Genomic DNA, 21031 nt, shown 5'->3' with positions numbered 1-21031 from the left:
ATATGGGGGTAAGGCCTGGGTGGGATTGTGGTCGGTGCAGACGCGATGGGCCAAATGGCCTCTTTCTGCACTGTAGGGATTCTATGATGTTCTATGATGATAACTAGTGTATTACACACCTAGAGGACAGCGACATAGAGATATGGTATGCTGTTATTGAAAAGGAAGCTCTTGCAGTCACAAGGGCTTGCAAGAAATTCTCTGATTGCATTTTTGGCCTGAAAGTCCCCGTCGAAGTGATCTCAATGTTAGATTAGAAGGAAGCTGCGAAGATGCCCTCCAGAATTCAGAGATTCTACTTGTATCTCATACATATGATACGGTGTATGTTCAAGGGAAACATCAAATAATTGCAGACACACTATCCAGGGACACAGTCAACCTTCTTGCAACTTATCATGTCAACCTGGTTGAAGAGCTCAAGTCATATTTCCAATTGGTAAGAAAACCACTGCCGGCGACCTCAGGGACTTTAGCGAGTATGCCAGGAGCAGTTGCAAGATGAGGAGTCTGTTGGCATCTGGTCTTACTATCAACAAGAGTGGCCACAGCAGAGGTTAGGTGGCAACATCATGAAAATGTGCTTTAAACAACAGAAACATGATGATAGATGATTGGGTAGCATAAAACGAGAGGTTGGTCATTCCAATCTCTCTTTGGCCGGAGATTCTCCAACTAATCCACCAAGGCCACCTGGGCATTACAAAGTGCAGAGTGCAGGCTCAGTCTGCAGTGTGTTGGTCATGAATATCAGTTGCAATTGAAAACATGATCTCGAACTGTCAGGTATGCACACTGCACAAAACTGTCCAGAGGGAGATCCTTATCCCCACAAAATTCCCTACCAGGCCGTGGGAACAGTTGGAACATAGAACAGTACAGCACGGGAACAGGCCCTTCGGCCCATGATGTTGTGCCGAACATAATGCCATAAAATGGATTTCTTTAACGACAGGTCCTTCCTCATCATCGTTGATTACTTTTCCTGATGGATCGAAGTGAAGCAGTTACACATGATGACCACAAAATGTCCTTGAAGGAAGTGTTTGTGAGTCATTGCATCTTGGACCAGGTGGCATCTGATAATGACACATAATTTGCAAATGACTTTAACTCAATTTACCATCAATTAAGGCTTTCAACACCGTTCCAGTTCCCCAAGGTATCCACAATCTAACAGTGAGACAGAAAGAGGTGTCCATACCAAAAAACCCCTTTTGAGAAAAAAGACTTTCCAACGATGCTCTTAACATATAGATTCACCCTGCTTCCATGTGAATTGGTCCCATCAGAGCTCCTGATAAGCAGAAAACTTCACATCCAACTCCCAATGCTGCCAAAGAAATTAAGCCCAGGGTTGGCAGTCAAGAACTACAGGAAGGTTCCAGACCAAGAACAACCTTTCAGACAGAGACAGGCTTCTGCCGACAATAGGAGGTACTGCATTGGAAATCTGTTCCAGTTACACAAAGGTGACAAGGTGTCGATCAGGGATCAGCGATGTTGAAAGAGAGGGTGTCATTGTCTATCAAACAATGATCAAACAAAGTCATACATGATACAAACCCCAGAAGGCATGATTAGGCAGAAAAGGAGAAGTCTCCTCCCCATCCATCAGGGTGATCCTCCTACTATACATTAAAGTGAATCAGAAGGAGACAACCAAGTGCCAGAAACACAGAATACTACAATTTCAACTCCAAGCCAACACAACTTGCCCAAAGCAACTAAGCCTACCACTCCTCCAGATGTGACCAGAACAAGATCTGGAAGAATTGTCAAGCGTCCAGACCATCTGAATTTATAAAGTCAGGGTGGAGGAGTGGGAGAAGAGGTAGCATGTAAAGAAAGCTTGTATTTTAAATATGTTGGATAAAGTCTTGTGGGGAGGTGTGGTAGAAGGATGTTCAGCATTGTAAGGGTTAATGTGGGACTGGAGAACAGTACCACCCACGATATGATGTAGAAAATGCATGACAGTAGACAGGACTTAGAGCTGTATGGAGAGACTCAAGTAGGAGTGAGCACCTAGTTTGGATAGTACTTTGTACATATGTATATAGTTATGTGTGCCCAATAAACACTACTGTTCAACCTTACAGGCCTCTGAACCTCTTTGTAAGACCTACTGAAGAAACCCGAACAACATTGACCACTAATGTGAGGTTATTGAATTTCTTTTGGTATATCCAAGTCCTTGGGGATTGACTCCTGGCATTGACTGTCATGACAATCTTTTCCGACTGCCTTCTGAATGCGTGCCTGGAGGGCCTCCTCCCATCCCTTCCTTATGGGGCATCACCTTTGCACACCTCCACCAAAGCTTCCAGTGGAGCCCTCAAAATCCTTGAAGCATACTGTCTCCCATGTTGAACCACTTCATCAATGCTTTCCAGATCAGTCACTTCTGAATGACTGCCAACTCCTGTTGCAGTCCTAATATATTTCCCCTATAGCTGACTAGTTTTCTGCAGTGCAGGCTAAATAAGTGTTGCTTGCACAATGTTGGTCTCTGTGATTTTTCCAGTCAGTCAGCAGTGTGGTTAGCCTTGCCTGGAAATAAGCAAGACACAGAAGTTGATGCACTGCCTGCATTGCAATCTACAGGCGCAGATTAATTACTATCACAAATAGAAACAGAAAATGCTGGAAAACCTCAGCAGTTCTGGCAGCATCTTCGAATTAACATTTTACAGAGATGAAGAGAGGTAGAAATGTGATGTTTTTTTACTGTTGAAGACAGGTAGATCAAGTGGAGCAAAATAGAAGGTCAGGGATAGGTGGGAGCTCAGGAGAGATTTGACAAAGATGTCAGGGACACAAGACAAAAGGAGCCTAATGGTAGTTAGTATTAAAGACTAAAGTAGATGTGTTAATAGCAGAACAAGTATCAGTGCGGTGAAAGCAACACATTTGAACAAGTTACAGGTGGCACAGTGGGGGAGGGGCTTAAGGATAAAATAAGATATAAAAAAGATTGAAATGGAGTTGAATGTTCATAGTTTGAAATTGTTGAACTTAATGTTAAATCCAGGAGGCTGTAAAGGGAATAACTGAAAAATGTGATGCTGTTTATCCAGATTGCTTGGGGCTTCACTGGAACATTGCCACAAGACAAGGATGGAAATGTGGGCATGAGAGCAGGATTGCTATCATGCCCCCCTCGCCTGTTTTCAGGTAATATCAAACTTATCCACTATTACTTGTTTCTCTGTATCAGGGAAATACATGGACTGATGTATGTGTTAATGTTGCTTCTCAGGGATTTATTATTATGACAAAGTATATAAATTAGTAGATATAATCTCTGTTGTTAACGTTAGCCAGCCCCTTAGTGACATCAGAAAGTTTATCCCACATTATATCAAAGATGCTGTAAATGTAAACATCACACAAACAAAATCTGGCAGCAGTTCCTAACTCTATGAACACTAAAGTGATTGCTAGTTGCATAATTAAGGAGAATATCTGCTGTATGTTCTTTTACCTTCTGAATCCCTGATGTTGGTAATGGTCACACCTTAAGCTTGGAATGATGAGAGCTCTTTATATTTAATACTTTCCATGCCCTCCTGTACCTGTGTGAACTGGTTCTGTTGCACATCCCATGACTCTAGTGCAGCTGTGAGAAGTGGTCCCTGGAACACTTACACACACTTCTTAGCTAATTAGTTCCTAGTACTTTACAGTTATCTACAGGTAATACAACAATATATAACAATATATTTTAGTTATATCCCTTTTTCAGAAAATAAGGGTAAAAATGTTGCCCGTATTTAGGTCACTTTGCTGAAAAGATTCAATAATTTTATTTCTTAATAAGCAAACCAAAACCATTTTGCAAAGAGTGGGGATAGGCAATAGATCTCCTACATTGGTTGACCTAGCAAAGTGATGAGTATTTTCCCACATAGCTTCTGGGTGCACAAATGCTGAAAACGACATTCGCAATGCTGACCACTGCCTTGCATTCCCACTGGGTTCTCTTGGAGTCTTGAGACTCTCAAGAGAGGAAACAATCTCTTAATTCACTTTGTCCAGCAAAACCTCCATAGACCCATTGGAGAAACAAGCTCCTCTTTCACTTCTCGACATTCTGCAGGAGTTTTCCTGGGGATCTTCCTTGCAGCCACCTTTGCTTTGGCAAAACTTTTGTTCACACAACTATCTATATTTTCCACTGAAGTTACAGTGGTCAATTAAGAGATCGACCTCATGGAAATCCCCAGCAATTGTTTTTGGGTAAAAGCTACTGACTTTCAACTTGAAAAAATTAACAGTCATGTCATTTCAAATTGCTGCAGAACGATAAATTATGGATGGGATTAATTCACTACAATTCAGGCAAGTAGATTCACACACAGCTTCACATGTGGCAAGTTTTCGCCCAACTGGAAATTCTACACTCCAGAATGTAAACAATCCTTTCAGTAACATATCTACTTATACATTCTGCAACAAGCTTTGTTGGATTATGCCATCTCACCCACTACATGTAAATTTTAGACTGAAATACAATTCAGCAGAATCTGCTGGATCTCATTTAGTAAAGCGATGATTTAATAAAGCATAATATGTTGTTAATATCGCAGAATTGAATCAATTATTTGAGAACAGAATGACCTTTTTAGCTTTCAGATCGGAATGTTATTCCACTTCCAATTCCAGAAATGAAATTTGGTGAAATTAAGGCTGAGGTAAACCTAATTCAGTTTACTGTTCCCACCCCTACCAATTACTTTGTCACCGCAAAAAAGAATTTGGGCAGATGTTATGGGTTATTCAGTATATTCTACAATTTGTGAAGTTGCATTTTAACAAAATTGTCATAAACATTTGTCATCGCCAGCCTGCATCCCATTGTCAAATTCTGGTCAAGGATTGCCATATTTTACTGATAAATTTGACTAATACATTTTGATATAAGGTGACTGCACAATGTCAGTTAGTTGGTAATTCGACATGCATTGTTGCTCCCAGGCAGCAAGAAACTAACAAAATGCAAGAGGGGAAAGAGAGGCAACAGGCAGTGTTTTCCTCTCCCATGTTCAGGTTTTAATTTTTTCCTAAATTACTATTAATAAGAATTGGTTGTGAAAGGAGAAATCCTGGGGTGGTTTAAGAAATAGTTAAAAGCTATGAATGAAGGGCTATATTTGTTGCTAAGTGTATTTGTTCAAAGTTTCCTCTTATCTCTGTCTAGCATGGTCTTATGAAGCAGAGCTTTCTTTAATCTATTCAAAGGACATGCCACTAGCAAGGTCAACATTTATTGCTCATGACTGCCCTTGAGAAGGTGGTGCTGGACTGACTTCTTGAACCTCTTCTGTCCTTTGGTGAAGGTACTCCCTCAGAGCTGATAGAGAGTTCCAGCATTTTGACCCAGCTGTGATGAAGGAAAGGCAATACATTTTCTCGTCAGGATGGTTTGTGACTTGGATGGGAACTTGGAGTTGGTGGAGTGCTACTGGTGAAGAGAATTCATGTTTAAGATGGCTGGGGTGCCAAACAAGCACACTGTTTTGTCCTGGATGGTATTGAGCTTCTTGAGTGCCAATGGAGCTGTAGTCATTCAGGCAAGTGAAGAGGAGCGTATTTAATCACCCATGACTTGTAGCTTATAGATGGTGTAAATGCTTGAGGAACTCAGGAAGTGAGTCATCCACTGCAGAATACCTTTGATAAGTCTCTGATCTGTTGTTGTAGCCACAGTAACTATGGCTGCTTCAATCATGTTTCTGGTCATTGATGAGGATTCAACAATGATATTGCTATTGAATATCAAGGTAAGGTAGTTAAACTCTGTCCCTTGTTAGAAATGGTCATTGCACAGCACGTGTGGCACAAATGTCACTTGCCATTTAAAGCCCAAGCCTGAATGTTAGCCAAGTTTTGCTGCATGCGAACACAGATGACACATTTACCTGAAGAATTCTGCATGGAACTGAACAATGTGTACTCAGCAGCGAACATCCCCATTTATTACCTTATGGTGGAAGGAAGGCCATTTATAAAGTAGCTGAAGATGGTTGAGTCCATGACACTGCCCTGAGGAACTCCTGCAGTGATATCCTGGGGCTGATTGACCTTCAGTAACCACAACTACTATTGTGTTTGGTATGACTCTAGCCTGTGGAAAATTTTTCCTCTAGCCCCATTGACATTGATTTTGCTAGGACTCTTTGATGTCACATGCATCCATATGCTGCCTTGATGTCACTTAAGAAATAGGAGCCCCTTAAGCCTGCTTTGATATTTAATAAGACCATGGCTGATCTTCAATCTCAACTCCATTTTCCCATCTAATCCCTCTGTTCCTTAATTGCCTTAGAATCCAAGAATCTATTGATCTCATCCTTTAATATGCTCAATGACTAAGCAGTCACAGTCCTCTGGGATAGAGAATTGTAAAAGTTCACAATTGTCTGAGTGCAGAAATGTTTCCACACCTCAGTTCTAAATGGCTGATCCTTTATTCTGAGACAATGCACCCGAGTTGTAGACTCTGCAGCCAGGGGAAACAGCCTCTTAGCTTAGATGCTATCTTAGAATTTTATTTGTTTCACCTCATATTTTTCTGAAGTCTGTAGAGTATAAACCCATTCTATTCAATTTCTCCTCGTAGAACAACCCTTATGTTCCAAACATTAATGTAACCTTCATTGCACCCTCTCTAAAACAAGCATATCCTTCCTTAGGTTCAGAGACCAAAACTGTACACAGTACTCCAGGTGTAGTCTCACCACAGCCATGTACAACTTTAGCAATAATTCCTTACTGTTGTACATTAACCCCTTTGCAAGAAAACATATGTCTTCCTCATTGTTTGCTGTACCTGCATGTTAATTTCCTGTGTTTCATGAACAAGGACATTAGGTTTCCTCTGAACACAAGCATTTAATAATTTCTCTACCCCAAATAAAAACCTCATGTTTCCCCAAATTATTTTCCATTTTGCATCCACTTGCTCACTCGCTTAATTGATCTAAAAAAAATTAGTAATGGCCTGAAAATGTCCCATTGATTCCTTCTCTGTTTTTTGTCCCTTATCAATGTTTCATATGACATCTTATTGAATACCTTCTGAAAGTTCAAATATACTACATCCACTAGTTTTAGAACATAGAACATAGAACAGTACAGCACAGAACAGGCCCTTCGGCCCACGATGTTGTGCCGAGCTTTATCTGAAACCAAGATCAAGCTATCCCACTCCCTATCATCCTGGTGTGCTCCATGTGCCTATCCAATAACCGCTTAAATGTTCCTAAAGTGTCTGACTCCACTATCACTGCAGGCAGTCCATTCCACACCCCAACCACGCTCTGCGTAAAGAACCCACCTCTGATATCCTTCCTATATCTCCCACCACGAACCCTATAGTTATGCCCCCTTGTAATAGCTCCATCCACCCGAGGTTTTACTTTATCTATCTTGCTAGCTCATCATCAAAAACTCTAATATATTTTTAAAACATTTCCTTTTCACTAAAATCATTTAGAGTTTCATTGCCTAATTAAATTATGGATGGAATTTTATGAAAAAAATTCTAAGTGCCAAACGAGCATGAAAATGGGAAGCACTCCAATTTTTTGGAGTGAACTTAGATTTGCAATCGTACAGCACTTAAGTAAAAAAAAGTGCTAGGATGCAATTCTTGCCTGTAGGAAGGCATGGAGACTCAGCTTGCCAGTGAAGCTGGTTGCTGAGTTCTAGGGGTGCCATTGTGCAGACTCTCTGATCTCCCAGTCTCCTGGGAGATCTCGTGCTGCGCCCTCCCAAAAATATTGAGACCCACCCCCGATTGCTCCCCATGCTGATCTCCCCACCCTACCCCCTGGACATCGACACCCCCCACCCCCCTGGACATCACCATCCCCCCACATCCCCCCCTCCCCCCCACCACAGACATTGCTTTCCCCCCCGATCGCTGCCCCGGACATTGCCACTCCCCCACCCCCTGATTGCTGCCCCGGACATTGACCCCCACCACTCTGAATGCAGCCCTTTATGGAGCGAAGCTGATTTCACTAGCAAATCAGCGCCAGTAAGATCGCAAAAGTCAAAATTCCGGGCGCGAACTTGATTTTTCGCCTTGCCCTATCTTACTGGCTCGCCATGCGGATTGACTGGCAGGTCGAGATGGTAAGATTGCGGCCTATGATTTTCTAATTGCCCTCCTACTATTTTCTTAATAATGGCTTGCAGCATTTTCTGGTGACTAATGTCAGGCTAACTTCCTGTTTCCTCATATGACTGTGAGTATGGCAATGTTGCTCGCATGTAATGTGAATCAGCTGTTCCAAATATGGCATTAGTTCCTAGTTTTTAGTGAGGAGGACATTGCAGAGTCGGCTAGGTTCACACACCTCTGCTCTCATCCATTCACCTCCCTTTCAGAATCACAATAATATTCCCCTTCTTCTCACCTACCAGTCCACCAGCCTCCCTATTCAATGTATCATCTCTCTCATTTCTCCCACCTCCAGCGTGCTATGTGCATTGCCAACAAAAAGGACCCACCAATGGATAGCATTAAACTCTGTAACCAAATACTTCAACAGTTTGACACACAACCATATCTGGGGGTTCATCTTAAAAACAATTTTCAATGAGGATTCTACATTCAGTGGATAACACCAAAGCAAACAGGGTTCTTGGATTTCTGATGAGGAATCTTCAGTACTTCCCGTTGGCCCAAGTGTCAGGCAGCCAAAGCGCTCTGGGAGTCTGTGGCTACAGTTGTAAGTGCCCATGCACTGGCATGTAGGACCGGCAACCAGTGCTGCAAGGAAATGAATGACCTTCTTCCGGCAGGACGGGTGAGTGTGCATCCCATTCTGAAAGCAGTCCCATGTGTCGTGTCTGCAATGTGAAACCATCCCCAGACACCCCATGGCCCTCTACCAAATGACCCCCCTGCACATGCCTCCAACCTCTGTGGCACCCCCAATCACTACCCCAGAGTGATGAGGCACTGCCCCAATACAGCCCACCTGAGTACCCCAACCCCCAACACACTTACATCCCATGGCCTTCCATACATCATTCTTTTAATCCCACTTTATGTCCCCACAGGAGAAGACTGCACATAATACGAGGGAGAATACTGTAAGCGCCTGCTTACTGACCTTGAGCAACGCGCCATGGAGCTGGCAGGGGAAGCTGAGGAGAGAATGGCCACCAACAGCCAGGGTCGGTATCCGGCATGCAAGTGAGCATTAGCTGAATCCTATTCCCAAGGACTTCTAGAAGTAAGTGCCATGCTGCATGGGCATTTGTCTCTCCCTCCCACTAATGTGTGTGGTTTCTTACAGAAGATGACCCAGGTTCTTCTGAGGTCACCATCCCCCTACTCCTCCTGCTGAGAAGCCCCAAGATACCTCAGATGACAGTTCAGAGGAAGGCCCTGAGGAATCCTCTGACGATAGCACCAGTGATTCGGCACAGGCATCTACCATACATTCCACCAGCACAGAGACTTTCACCATGGTGGAACATGTTAGTGGTGAGGCTTCTGGGTCACTTACTGGTGCACACTTCACAGCCATTGATGCACATTGAATGGAGGCGGGAATGTCTGAGGGCTCGGGCACGCGGAAATCTGCCCGAGGTAAGGATTCAGCTGGCCCAGAGCCAGGTGCCAGGCCTCTGGGATCAGTCATCCCAAAGCTGGTGGAGATGCATCAGCAGACCTGGATAATGGTGGAGGATAATGTTGTGACAGCAAGGCTGTTTTGAGGAGTCCAAGTGAGAGCTGTTGCAGGAGATGGTGCCGGCACAGCATGGTGCATAAGCTGGCATTCTGGAGGCACATCGGTTCACGGCCACGGGTGTCGGAGGCAATGGCTGGGGCTCTCGCAGGCAGTCTGGAGACTCAGCAGGCTCTTAGCTCGGGCTTATGGGGCTAATGCTGAAGGGCTTCAGAGCTAGGCTTGCTCACAGAACGCTGTAGCAGAGGAGCTCCAGAGCATGGCCCAGTCTCAGAGGGCCAAGCACCGAGGGATCACAGTCTATGAGGCAGACACATCTGGACCACCAGGATTGGCAGAGCCAGGTGACGCCGAAGCTTGTGGAGCTCAGTCCAGCTGCCCTGGCGTCCCATGGATTGGTCCCAGGGCCTATGGGCACCCCGAGAGAGGAGAAAGCCCATGCTGGAGTCTTCTACCCAAGAGACTCCAAATGTCCCCAGACCTTCTGAATCATCCCTTCCTCACACCGGGGCATCTCAGGGGCAGCTGGTTGAAAAGGGTGGCACGGATACATCAGTGTCATCCACAAGTTGGCTGAGGCCCTCCAGGTTTTGGGCTCCCCAGTGGACACCCGCCAAGGGCATCACAGGCCACAGAGTGCAGATCACAGCTGAGCACCTCCACCTCCGATGTGTATCTTGGGGGATTACCTATACATGGCCAGAGGCCACGTAAGATAAGGAAGTTGTAGGGTCACCAAGACAGCAGGGTGCAGGTCAGCACTAGTTAATCTTTTTGATCAACCAAATAAATTGATCAAATGAACTGAGGGACAAATTAACAGGGGCAGCCCCCAAAAAGAAGAGAACCACCTGAAACAAAAAAAACAAAGCAGAAAGGAAACTTATTAACATCAAACTAAAATATGATTAAAGGGGTCAATAATACACCCCAATCCCTGCGGTGCCCAATGGGCATGGAAGGCCTCGAAGGCCGCATGCTCCCTGTAAGGGACACCCGGCCACAAACGTAGCTGCGGTAGAGGGGCAGACAGTCGGGCCAGACAACTCTCTTGGTTGCCCACTATCTGGACTTGTTTATGGCAGATTTGGCCAGGCCTAAGAGCAGGTTCACAAGGAGGTCCTCTGCCCCTCTCCGCACTAGGTGTCTGTAGATCAGGAGGGTGGGACTGAAGTGCAAACAAAACATCAATAAGGAGTTTTTATGGTAACTAAAAAGGGTGTACAACCTATAACATTCAACATAGACATGGCCCACGGACTCCGCGAGATCGCAAAAAGAGCAGGTTTCTTGGGAGCACATGAACTGATACAACATACGGTTGTATGGAACTGCTGGATGAACCACCCTACATCCCAGATCCCCGAGATAGTGGAGGAGGATCCTCTTCAATGGGGATCTCCATCACCGGACGGCAACAAAGCCCACCAAGGTGCATCTGGGTGATGGGCAAGGGATCAGCAGTGGAAGGTCTGCACCAGCAGCCCATACAGGAAGCCCCTTCGTGCAGTGGCAAAGTGCACGGAGGGCATTTCCGTGAGGTAGCTCAAACTGTAGGGTGCCTGGCCCAGAACGGGAGGTCTAGGCTTGGGGCCATGTGAAATTCCTTCCAAGCAGCGGTACGCTCAGATGGGATCCCATTGCACAGTTGCGCCTCCTCGAGATGTGTGACGTCGGGACCTAGCACGATTGTTCTAAGGTCGTGGATGGCATTGGCCGCGAGCTGAACGTCCACGACCGCGCGCTCGGCTAGCTCGTGCAGTGTCATCCAGCACACTCCTCCAGCACACCTCGACCCTGGTCACCCTGGCAGCCACAGCTTTCCTCTTCGCCAGCCACCTGAAATTTTATTGGTGCAGAAGTGGATTTCTGAGCAGCAGCTCCGAATGACAGCCACTATTCCAGACGGAGAGAGCTGCAGCGCGAGAAGACCGTGTCCTAGACTTTGAGTAGGCCCTGGTAAAAGATGGGCAACGCCTGCAGGGAATTCTGAAGACTCCCCCAAGTTTATGTACAGGAGCTGCACGTCATAATTCAGGCCATGCACGTGGAAGAAATATGACGCCAGAGCTTACCATCGAGGAGGGGCTCAATGTAAAGGTATCACTGTAGGGTCTGAAGATGGAGGGTCAACACCTATATGTCATAGAATCCCTACAGTACAGAAGGAGGCCATACGGCTCATTGAGTCTGTACCGACCACAATCCCACCCAGGCCCTATTCCCGCAACTCCACATAAGAATATAAGAAATAGGAGCAGGAGTAGGCCATCTGGCCCTTCGAGCCTGCCCCGCCATTCAACAAGATCATGGCTGATCTGAAGCGAATCAGTTCCACTTACCCGCCTGCTCCCCATATCCCCTAATTCCCTTATCGATCAGAAAACTATCTACCCGTGATTTAAACATATTCAACGAGGAAGCCTCCACCACTTCAATGGGCAGAGAATTCCAGAGATTCACTACCCTCTGAGAGAAGAAGTTCCCCCTCAACTCTGTTCTGAATCGGCCCCCCCTTATTTTGAGGCTGTGCCCTCTAGTTCTGGTTTCCCTTCTAAGTGGAAAGAATCTCTCCATCTCTACCCTATCCAGCCCCTTCATTATCTTATATGTCTCTATAAGATCACCCCTCATCCTTCTAAACTCCAACGAGTACAGACCCAATCTGTTTAATCTCTCCTCATAAGCTACACCCCTCATCTCCGGTATCAACCTGGTGAACCTTCTCTGCACTCCCTCCAAGGCCAATATATCCTTTCGCAAATAAGGGGACCAAAACTGCACACAGTACTCCAGTTGCGGCCTCACCAGTGCCTTGTACAGTTGCAGCAAGACCTCCCTGCTTTTATATTCTATCCCCCTCGCGATAAAGGCCAACATTCCATTCGCCTTCTTGATCACCTGCTGCACCTGCAGACTGAGTTTTTGCGATTCGTGCACAAGGACCCCAGGCCCCTCTGCACAGTCGCACGATGTAATTTTTCTCCATTTAAATAATATTCCAATTTACTATTATTTCTTCCAAAGTGGATAACCTCACATTTGCTAACGTTATATTCCATCTGCCAGATCCTCGCCCACTCGCTCAGCCTATCCAAATCTCTCTGCAGACTTTCCGCGTCCTCCACGCAATTCGCTTTCCCACTCACCTTCGTGTCATCAGCAAACTTGAATACCCTAGATTCAGTCCCCTCCTCCAGATCATCTATGTAAATGGTAAACAATTGAGGCCCCAGCACCGATCCCTGTGGCACGCCACTGGTCACCAACTGCCAACCATTTATCCCAACTCTCTGCTTCCTGTTAGATAGCCAATCCCCAATCCGCGCCAACACCTTACCCCTAACTCCGTGTACCCCAATCTTCTGCAGCAACCTTTTGTGAGGCACCTTATCGAACGCCTTCTGGAAATCTAAAAACACCACATCCACCGGTTCCCCTCTGTCAACCGCACTAGTGACATCTTCATAAAAGTCCAGTAGATTAGTCAAACACGACTTTCTCTTCATGAATCCATGCTGCGTCTGCTTGATCGAACCATTCTTATTCAGGTGCTCTGTTATTTCCTCTTTAATAATGGACTCTAGCATCTTCCCAACTACGGACGTTAAGCTAACCGGCCTGTAGTTACCCGCCTTTTGTCTACTTCCTTTTTTAAACAGCGGCATAACAGTAGCTGTTTTCCAGTCAGCCGGCACTACCCCAGAGTCCAGCGAATTTTGATAAATTACTACTAACGCATCTGCTATTACCTCAGCCATTTCTTTCAGTACCCTGGGATGCATTCCATCCGGGCCCGGGGACTTGTCTATCTTCAGTCCTATTAGTCTACCAAGCACCACCTCCTTAGTAACAGTAATTGTATTAAGGACCTCCCCTCCCACCAACTCTCGATCTCTAATATTCGGCAAACTATTTGTGTCTTCCAGCATGAAGACCGACACAAAGAACTTATTTAAAGTCTCAGCCATTTCCTCGTTTTCCACTATTAAATCCCCCCTCTCATCTTCCAAGGGTCCAACATTCACTCTAGCCACTCTATTCCTTTTTATATACTTGTAAAAACTTTTACTATCGTTTTTTATATTTTGAGCTAGTTTAGTTTCATAATCTATCTTTCCTTTCTTAATCGTTTTCTTAGTCGTTCTTTGATTTTCTTTAAAGCTTTCCCAATCCACTAATTCTCCACTATTTTTGGCCACTCTGTACGCATCTGATTTTATTTTAATACTCTCCTTTATTTCCTTCGTTATCCACGTCCGGTTATCCTTTTTCTTACAGTCCTTCTTTATCACCGGAATATATTTTTGCTGAGTACTTAAAAAAATCTCCTTAAAAATCCTCCACTGTTCCTCAGCTGTCCTACCTACCAGTCTGCTCGCCCAGTCTACATTAGCCAATTCCACCCTCATCCTATCGTACTCCCCTCTGTTCAAGCAGAGGACACTGGTTTGGGACCCTACTTTCTCACCCTCCATCTGTATCAGAAATTCCACCATATTATGATCACTCATCCCAAGAGGATCCTTCACAAGAAGATCCTTAATCCTACCTGTCTCATTGCACAGAACCAGATCCAAGATAGCTCGCTCTCTCGTAGGTTCTGTAACATACTGTTCAATGAAACAATCCCGACAGCATTCCAAGAACTCTTCCTCAAGCCCTCCACGTCCAATTTGAGTCGACCAATCAATATGTAGGTTAAAATCCCCCATGATTATTGCCGTTCCACTTTTGCACGCATCCATTATTTGCTTGTTTATAGCCCTCCCCACCTCTAAGTTACTATTTGGGGGCCTATAGACCACGCTTACCAGTGTCTTTCTCCCTCTACTATTCCTTATCTCCACCCACAACGATTCCACACTTTGCTCCTTAGAGCCTATGTCGTCTCTCACTACCGTCCTGATATTATCCTTTATTAACAAAGCTACCCCACCTCCTTTTTCTACCTGTCTATCCTTCCTAAATGCCTGATAACCCTGTATATTCAGTTCCCAGTCCCGGTCACCCTGCAACCACGTTTCTGTGATGGACACTAGATCATATTCATTTGTATGGATTTGTGCCATCAACTCATTTACTTTGTTTCGAATGCTTCGTGCATTCAGGCAAAGTGTCTTTATGCCAGCCTTTATCTGGACCCGGTTTGTTGAAGCGCTACTAACATCTTCCAAGCCCTCTCCTCCTTTAGCTAGTTGTTTATTCACTATACTCCTGTCATTAGAGTAGACACCTCTCAATCCTATGGTCTGACCTCTCCCCTTCTCTGTTCCCAGTCCACCTGCCCTCTTGCACTGTCTATAACCCTTCTCTGTTTGCGAACTACCTTCCTCACTCTCAGTCACGTCGCTTTGATCCCCTCCCCCCAACCTATCTAGTTCAAACTCTCCCCATATTTACCCTGCTAATCCCCCTGACACTAGGGTCAGTTTACCATGGCCAATCAACCTAACCCACACATCTTTGCACTGTGGGAGGAAACCGGAGCACCCAGAGGAAACCCACGTGGACACAGGGAGAATGTGCAAACTCCACACAGACAGTGATCCGAGGCTGGAATTGGACCTGGGTCCTTGGCGCTGTGAAGCAGCAGTGCTAACCACTGTGCCACCGTGCTACCCTTGGGCGCAAAAGCACACCGGCGCCTGACCGCTGTCCCTAAGGGGGAGTTTCAGAACTTCAGCAGCGACCTACTGCAGTCTTTTGTCCCAGAAGAACTATACAAGGGTTCTCTGGATGTTTGTGACAATGTCAGGAGGAGGGGTCAAAGTGACCAGCCGATACCACAGCATGGAGACAATCAGCTGGTTTATGATGAGAACTCGCACCCTGTAAGACAGCATTTGGAGCAGTGGATGTTCAGCTCGCGGCAAATGCCATCCACAACCTTAGAACAGTCGTGCTAGGTCCCGACATCACACATCTCGAGGAGGCGCAACTGTGCAGTGGGATCCCATCTGAGCGTACCGCTGCTTGCACGGAATTTCACATTGTCCCCAAGCCTAGACCTCCCGTTCTGGGCCAGGCGCCCGACAGTTTGTACACATTAAAATCACTATGAAATGTTTATTGCACCCCACAGCTGTGATTAATTTGTCTCTGATTCTCTCCCCCACGTACCCCAACCCCATGCATCGAGGCGCAGAGCGAGATGATTGGCGATATTTGCCCCCAGGCCAAAACTAATCAACTGCCTGCCCTGATTTCCTCAGTATCCACCGGGTCCTGTGTCAAACACCACCCCCCTGGCATCTGCTCCTCTCCAAACCCCGGCCCATCAGCCGCACACTTGTGCCCACAATCCTTACTCAAATATGGGCCCAGGCGCCACTGTGTAGTCGGAAAACAGGTAGGAGTCAGAGAATTGTGTGGCACTAGGGCAGCATCCCAGTGTGCCTCATAGTGAGTCGTCAGCACCCTTATGCCTTGACCAAAGACTCGCAAGGATGACCAACCCAGACCTGTTTTGATGCGACTCGGACCCATGGGGGGGGTAAATGGGGGAGGAGAAGGGTAATGGGGGGGTTGAGGGGGCTGGTTAGGATGGGGGCGGTTGCGGCTGTAACGTTTCCCGAGGTGTGGTGGGAGGGTGGTGGTAGCACCCGCCGCACTGCACCACAGCAACTAAGTAAACCTGGCTGTGATATGTTCCTCCCTTGCCGTCCTGCCCTGCCGGACCCTCACCATCCTCGCCTATCCTCCATCTTCCGGCTCCTCATCGGCCTCCTCCTACACATCCTGTGGGTGGCGCTCCTCCTCCTCCTCCCCCTTTTCCTCCATGTGGTCTCCCCTCTGCTGTGCCAGGTTGTGGAGCATATAGCACACAATGATGATGCGGGTGACCCACATGGAGTTGCATTGGGGGGCACCCCCAGAACTGTCGAGGCACCGGAACCGCACCTTCAGCAACCCGTTTCACCGCTTCACGATGGACTGGGTGGCAGCATGTGCCTCATTAAAATGAGTGTCCTCCGTGGTCTCAGGCCTCCCCACTGGCGTCATCATGCGTGACCTTACCATGTATCCCTTGTCCCCCACGAGCCATCCTGGTAGCCCAGGCTGATCCTCAGAGCCCAGGAATGTCCAAACTCCTCAGGGTGTAACTGTCGTTCATGCTCCCTGGGTTCCATGCACACTCTTGCATAATGATTAGCCTGTGGTCGCAGACCACCTGCACATTGAGGGAGTGGAAGCCCTTCTTGTTGATAAAGCACTGTCCCTCACCTTGCGGGGACCGCAGGGTGATGTGCGCCCATCTACAGCCCCCATGGGGCATGCCAGCTACGGCGACGAAGCCTGCAGCCTGGACTTTCTGTTGGGTCTGGGCAACGTCAAGCTGGATGTACTGACCTGCCCGGGTGTACGGGGCATTCAGGACCTGGCGGATACACTTGTGCACGGATGCCTGAGAAATGCCACGTGTCCCCATTGGATGCCTGGAGCGATCCCGTGGCCTAAACGTTCAGGGTCGCCGTTACCTTTACTTCCACTGGGAGCGGGTGTTCTCTCCTGCCCTGAGGTGTCAGGTCTGTGACGACCTGACACAGTGCCACACCATCTCCGCTTAGGCAAAGCCGACACCGGCACATGGCTTCGGACATGCCCTCAAAAGACCTTCTTGTCCTGTACATCCTGGCTCTCCGCTTCCTCCTTCCCATGCCCCCCCCCCCCCCCCTCAGCGGGAGAATGCACTGCCATTTCCTGACCGGCAGTCCCCTGCCCTCAAGCGTGGCGCCCTCCCGCCCCTCCCCTCTAAAAACCCCAGCACTTAATCAACTCCCCTACCCTACCCCACAACCAAGACAATGGAACATGCCTGTGTCTGGAACAGTATCCCCAGCACTCCGTCAACTTTCCCACCTCATCCCATGGCCAGGAGAATGGAACAACCCTGTGCCTGGGAACAGCAACCCCAGCACTTAATCCTATGGTCTGAAAGGCGTGCTGGTTATGTGCATTGGCCATGCTACAATTCTCCCTCAGTGTACCCGAACAGGTGCCAGAGTGTGGTGACTAGGGGATTTTCACAGTAACTGCATTACAGTGTTAATGCAAGTCTACTTGTGACATTAAAAAATAAACTTAAACTTAATCAAATTCCCCACCCCACGCAGCAACTTTGTAGTGCCTGCCTCCACCCCACTACCACCCATCCTCCCGCACTCCGGGGGCTGTTGCTCCATTCCATTTACCTCCTTGCTTCTCTTCAGTACTGCCATGCCAGGTCCCGACTTTTATGGAGCAGCAGTAAATGTTGCTGGCGTAACATCATGCCGGAGCGGGGCGAAACGCAAGCGAGGAGGAAAATTGCCACACAGAATTCACTAATGATATTGTAAAGGCTTGAAAATCTTTTAAATTAATGTCGCGCCCATTTTTGCAAAACATAACCTGGGAAACACATGGAGGGCTGGCCACCTGGCGCGAAACCTGTTTTGTGCCTCCTGCTTATATTTCCCGGCCCGCTGCGCTACCCGAGCAGTGCAGCAGGCAGGGAAAATCGTGCCCCATTTGTTTCCAAGACACTATCAGCAATCTTCCCACAATGGAACAAGCTGCTGAAGGAAATAGTTACAGACCCACCACTTGTAATCTTCAAGACACATTTTTAGGTTATTTCCATTTTAAAAGCTGTCATTATCAAGACTAACATTTCAGCAAGTCATGCCTGCTTTAGCTGGTGCTACCCATGTAACTGGAATTTTGATTTTAGTTTTGTGCTTAATGATCATCCTTTTCACTACTTGCACTACTAAGTGCTCTGCCTCACAAGTTTGCTTCAGGCAAAACTATGGAATTAGATGGTACTTGTGTTTAGTTTAATTCTTTGCTGTGGTTATGCTACAAATTCTTTACTCACTAATTACTGACAAGAATGTTAATGAACTTCTGATTACTCATTTAAAGCGCGAGATATAACTCAGATTTTAGACTGATAATGTAGGTTTATTTAATTCGAAAATATTTTTTTAAAAGGTGGAATTGTTAACTTCTAGTGGGTGTGAGGAAAAGATGTCTGTTAGTGAACCAGTAAATGTTACCAAGCATACCATCATGGCTCTTAGATAATCTAATTGTATGCTGAGTAATTTAGTCCAATCATTACTCAAATTTAAAAATCCAAAAGTCTTCGATAGACATTAGAGTAGTAAAAGGGAAGTAAATGAAATAGGTCGATTAGGAATCAAAAAGAAGATACATGGAGGCAGAGGACATTGCTGAGTTACTAAGTAATTACTTTGCATCTGTCTTTTCCAGAGGGGGCAGCTGAGATACTGGATGGCCAGAAAGGGCGTGAAGTTGATTAACAAGAGTTAAAAGGTCATCTTCTGGCCTCCCAGAATCTTACCCCTCACCGGTGTCATTTCACACCAGCAAGAATCACTACTGGTCTCCACCAGTGGAGTCCAGGCGCTAGGACCACACTGGGGGGGGGAGGGGAGGGGGGGGGGGGAAATCAGAGTTCATTGAAGCCCCAGGGGAGGGGGCATGGCTGGGCAGTGTCCACCTGGCACCCTGGCAGTGCCTGGTTAGGCACAAGTGTGCTGGGGCAGTGCCAGGGGATGTGGCCTAAGTGGGGGTGGGGCTATGGCGGGGGGTGGTACACACAATGATGGGGGAGCTTATGTGGGGAGAGCTGTGTAAGGAGGGTGGTTGGGCAAGGTTGGTGGCTCTGTGGTGGAGCTATGTAAGAGAGGACTCTGCAAACGGGGGGTGGGGGGGGGGGGGGGGTGCGTGCAGGGGTGGTCATCGGAGGCGAGGTGTGCCGAGGGGGAGTTTGGTAGGAGTATGGTCTGGGGGGGGCATAGTGGGTCCACCAGGGAACTCATCAGGAGGGTCCCGATGCCAGTGACCCATGTTGAATTGGGGGGAGAACATGCCGCCGATGATGAGGAGGGTCCGATATCAGTGGGGCGGTGGTGAGACGAGGTCTCCTGGTTCACTAGGATATATGACGCCATGCGCACTGGCGCCTGAGTGCACTGTAGCCAGCTTCACCAGTGTCCTTAAGGCTCCAACCCCCACTGGCGCAAATCTCCCAGCTGTCAGAAAAACTGACCGAGTGTGGAAAGGTTGCAGTGCCGAACTCACCCAAAAAACCGGTGAGGAACACTCCCATTTTCAAACTTTTATGACACTTAGGGTGTGATTTTATGAAAAAAGTTCTAAGGGATGATCTTACTGAACCAGCATGATGAGTCGGTAAGATCAGGTGAGAGGTGAAACATTAGGTTCGCGCCCGGTTTTTCATCTCTTGTGATGTTACGATGGCCTCCCAGAATGGCCTCCCTGGCGAGACCATCATGTCTGATTTGCACCCAGAAAGTGACAGATCTCCCAGTGCATTGTGTGCAATGGTGAACCTAGAGCTCAGCAGCTGGCTTCCTGGCATAAATAGTCTCCACCCACTCCCTGTGCTGGCAAAAATCTCACTCGGGCTCTTCTTTTTCTATGTGCCGTACGATTGCGCCTGGGAGCTCGACCAAAAAATGGGTGCAATTCTCTCCCGTTTTCTTACTCCTTTAGCTGAACAAGTAAGAAAACAGGAGGGTTTCAGACCTGTTTTTTGGACAAGTTTGAAAATTTAATCTTATGACACCCCTTCACTCTTTTGGACATAAGTGTGATTCTAACCAGTGTGGGCGGGAGGGTGCTGAGCTGAAGCCCGCAGGTGAAGCTGGCTGCAGACTGCTTGGGGTGCCATTACTCAGGTTCTATGATCTCCCAGTGAACAGAGAGAACTCCTGCCACCCCCCCCCAACCCCCCACGGACACCAAACCCCCACCCCATCATTAGCGGCAGTGTAACCCCACCCACCATGCCCATGGCAACACAGCCCACCATCATTGGAATTACGGGACCCTACTGATGGATCCCCCACCGCGATCCCTCTGTGGCCCAACTCTTACCTGTGCTGGTCTCCCTGTCCTGCCGATCGATCCCTGTGGTGGTCTTCCTCCCTGCCGATTGCTTCCTGTGCCAGTATCACTCCCCCTGCCACTCAGCCTCCTACATATCTCCCCCAACCCTGCCGATCATCCGTCCCTTGCACACCCTCCCCCACCGCTCACCACCCCCCTGCCTCCCCCTGCATACCCCGCCTGCCAATCAACTTGAGCTCCCTCCTGCATAGCCCACCCCCTCCCCCCAGAGTTCCCCTCTTGCAGAGCTCCCTCCTCCCCGCAGAGCTCCCCGCTTGGCTCTCCCCCAATTTACAACCACCCCCCCACCCCACGCAGAGTTCCCTCCCCCAGTGCGGAGGTCTTCCCTTGCCTCCCCCACCCATCAGAACCCCACACCCACCCAGGTCCCA

This window comes from Mustelus asterias, chromosome 1 (assembly GCF_964213995.1).
Source record: "Mustelus asterias chromosome 1, sMusAst1.hap1.1, whole genome shotgun sequence".
In the NCBI taxonomy this organism is placed as follows: Eukaryota; Metazoa; Chordata; class Chondrichthyes; order Carcharhiniformes; family Triakidae; genus Mustelus; species Mustelus asterias.
Note: the sequence above shows the minus strand (reverse complement) of the source record.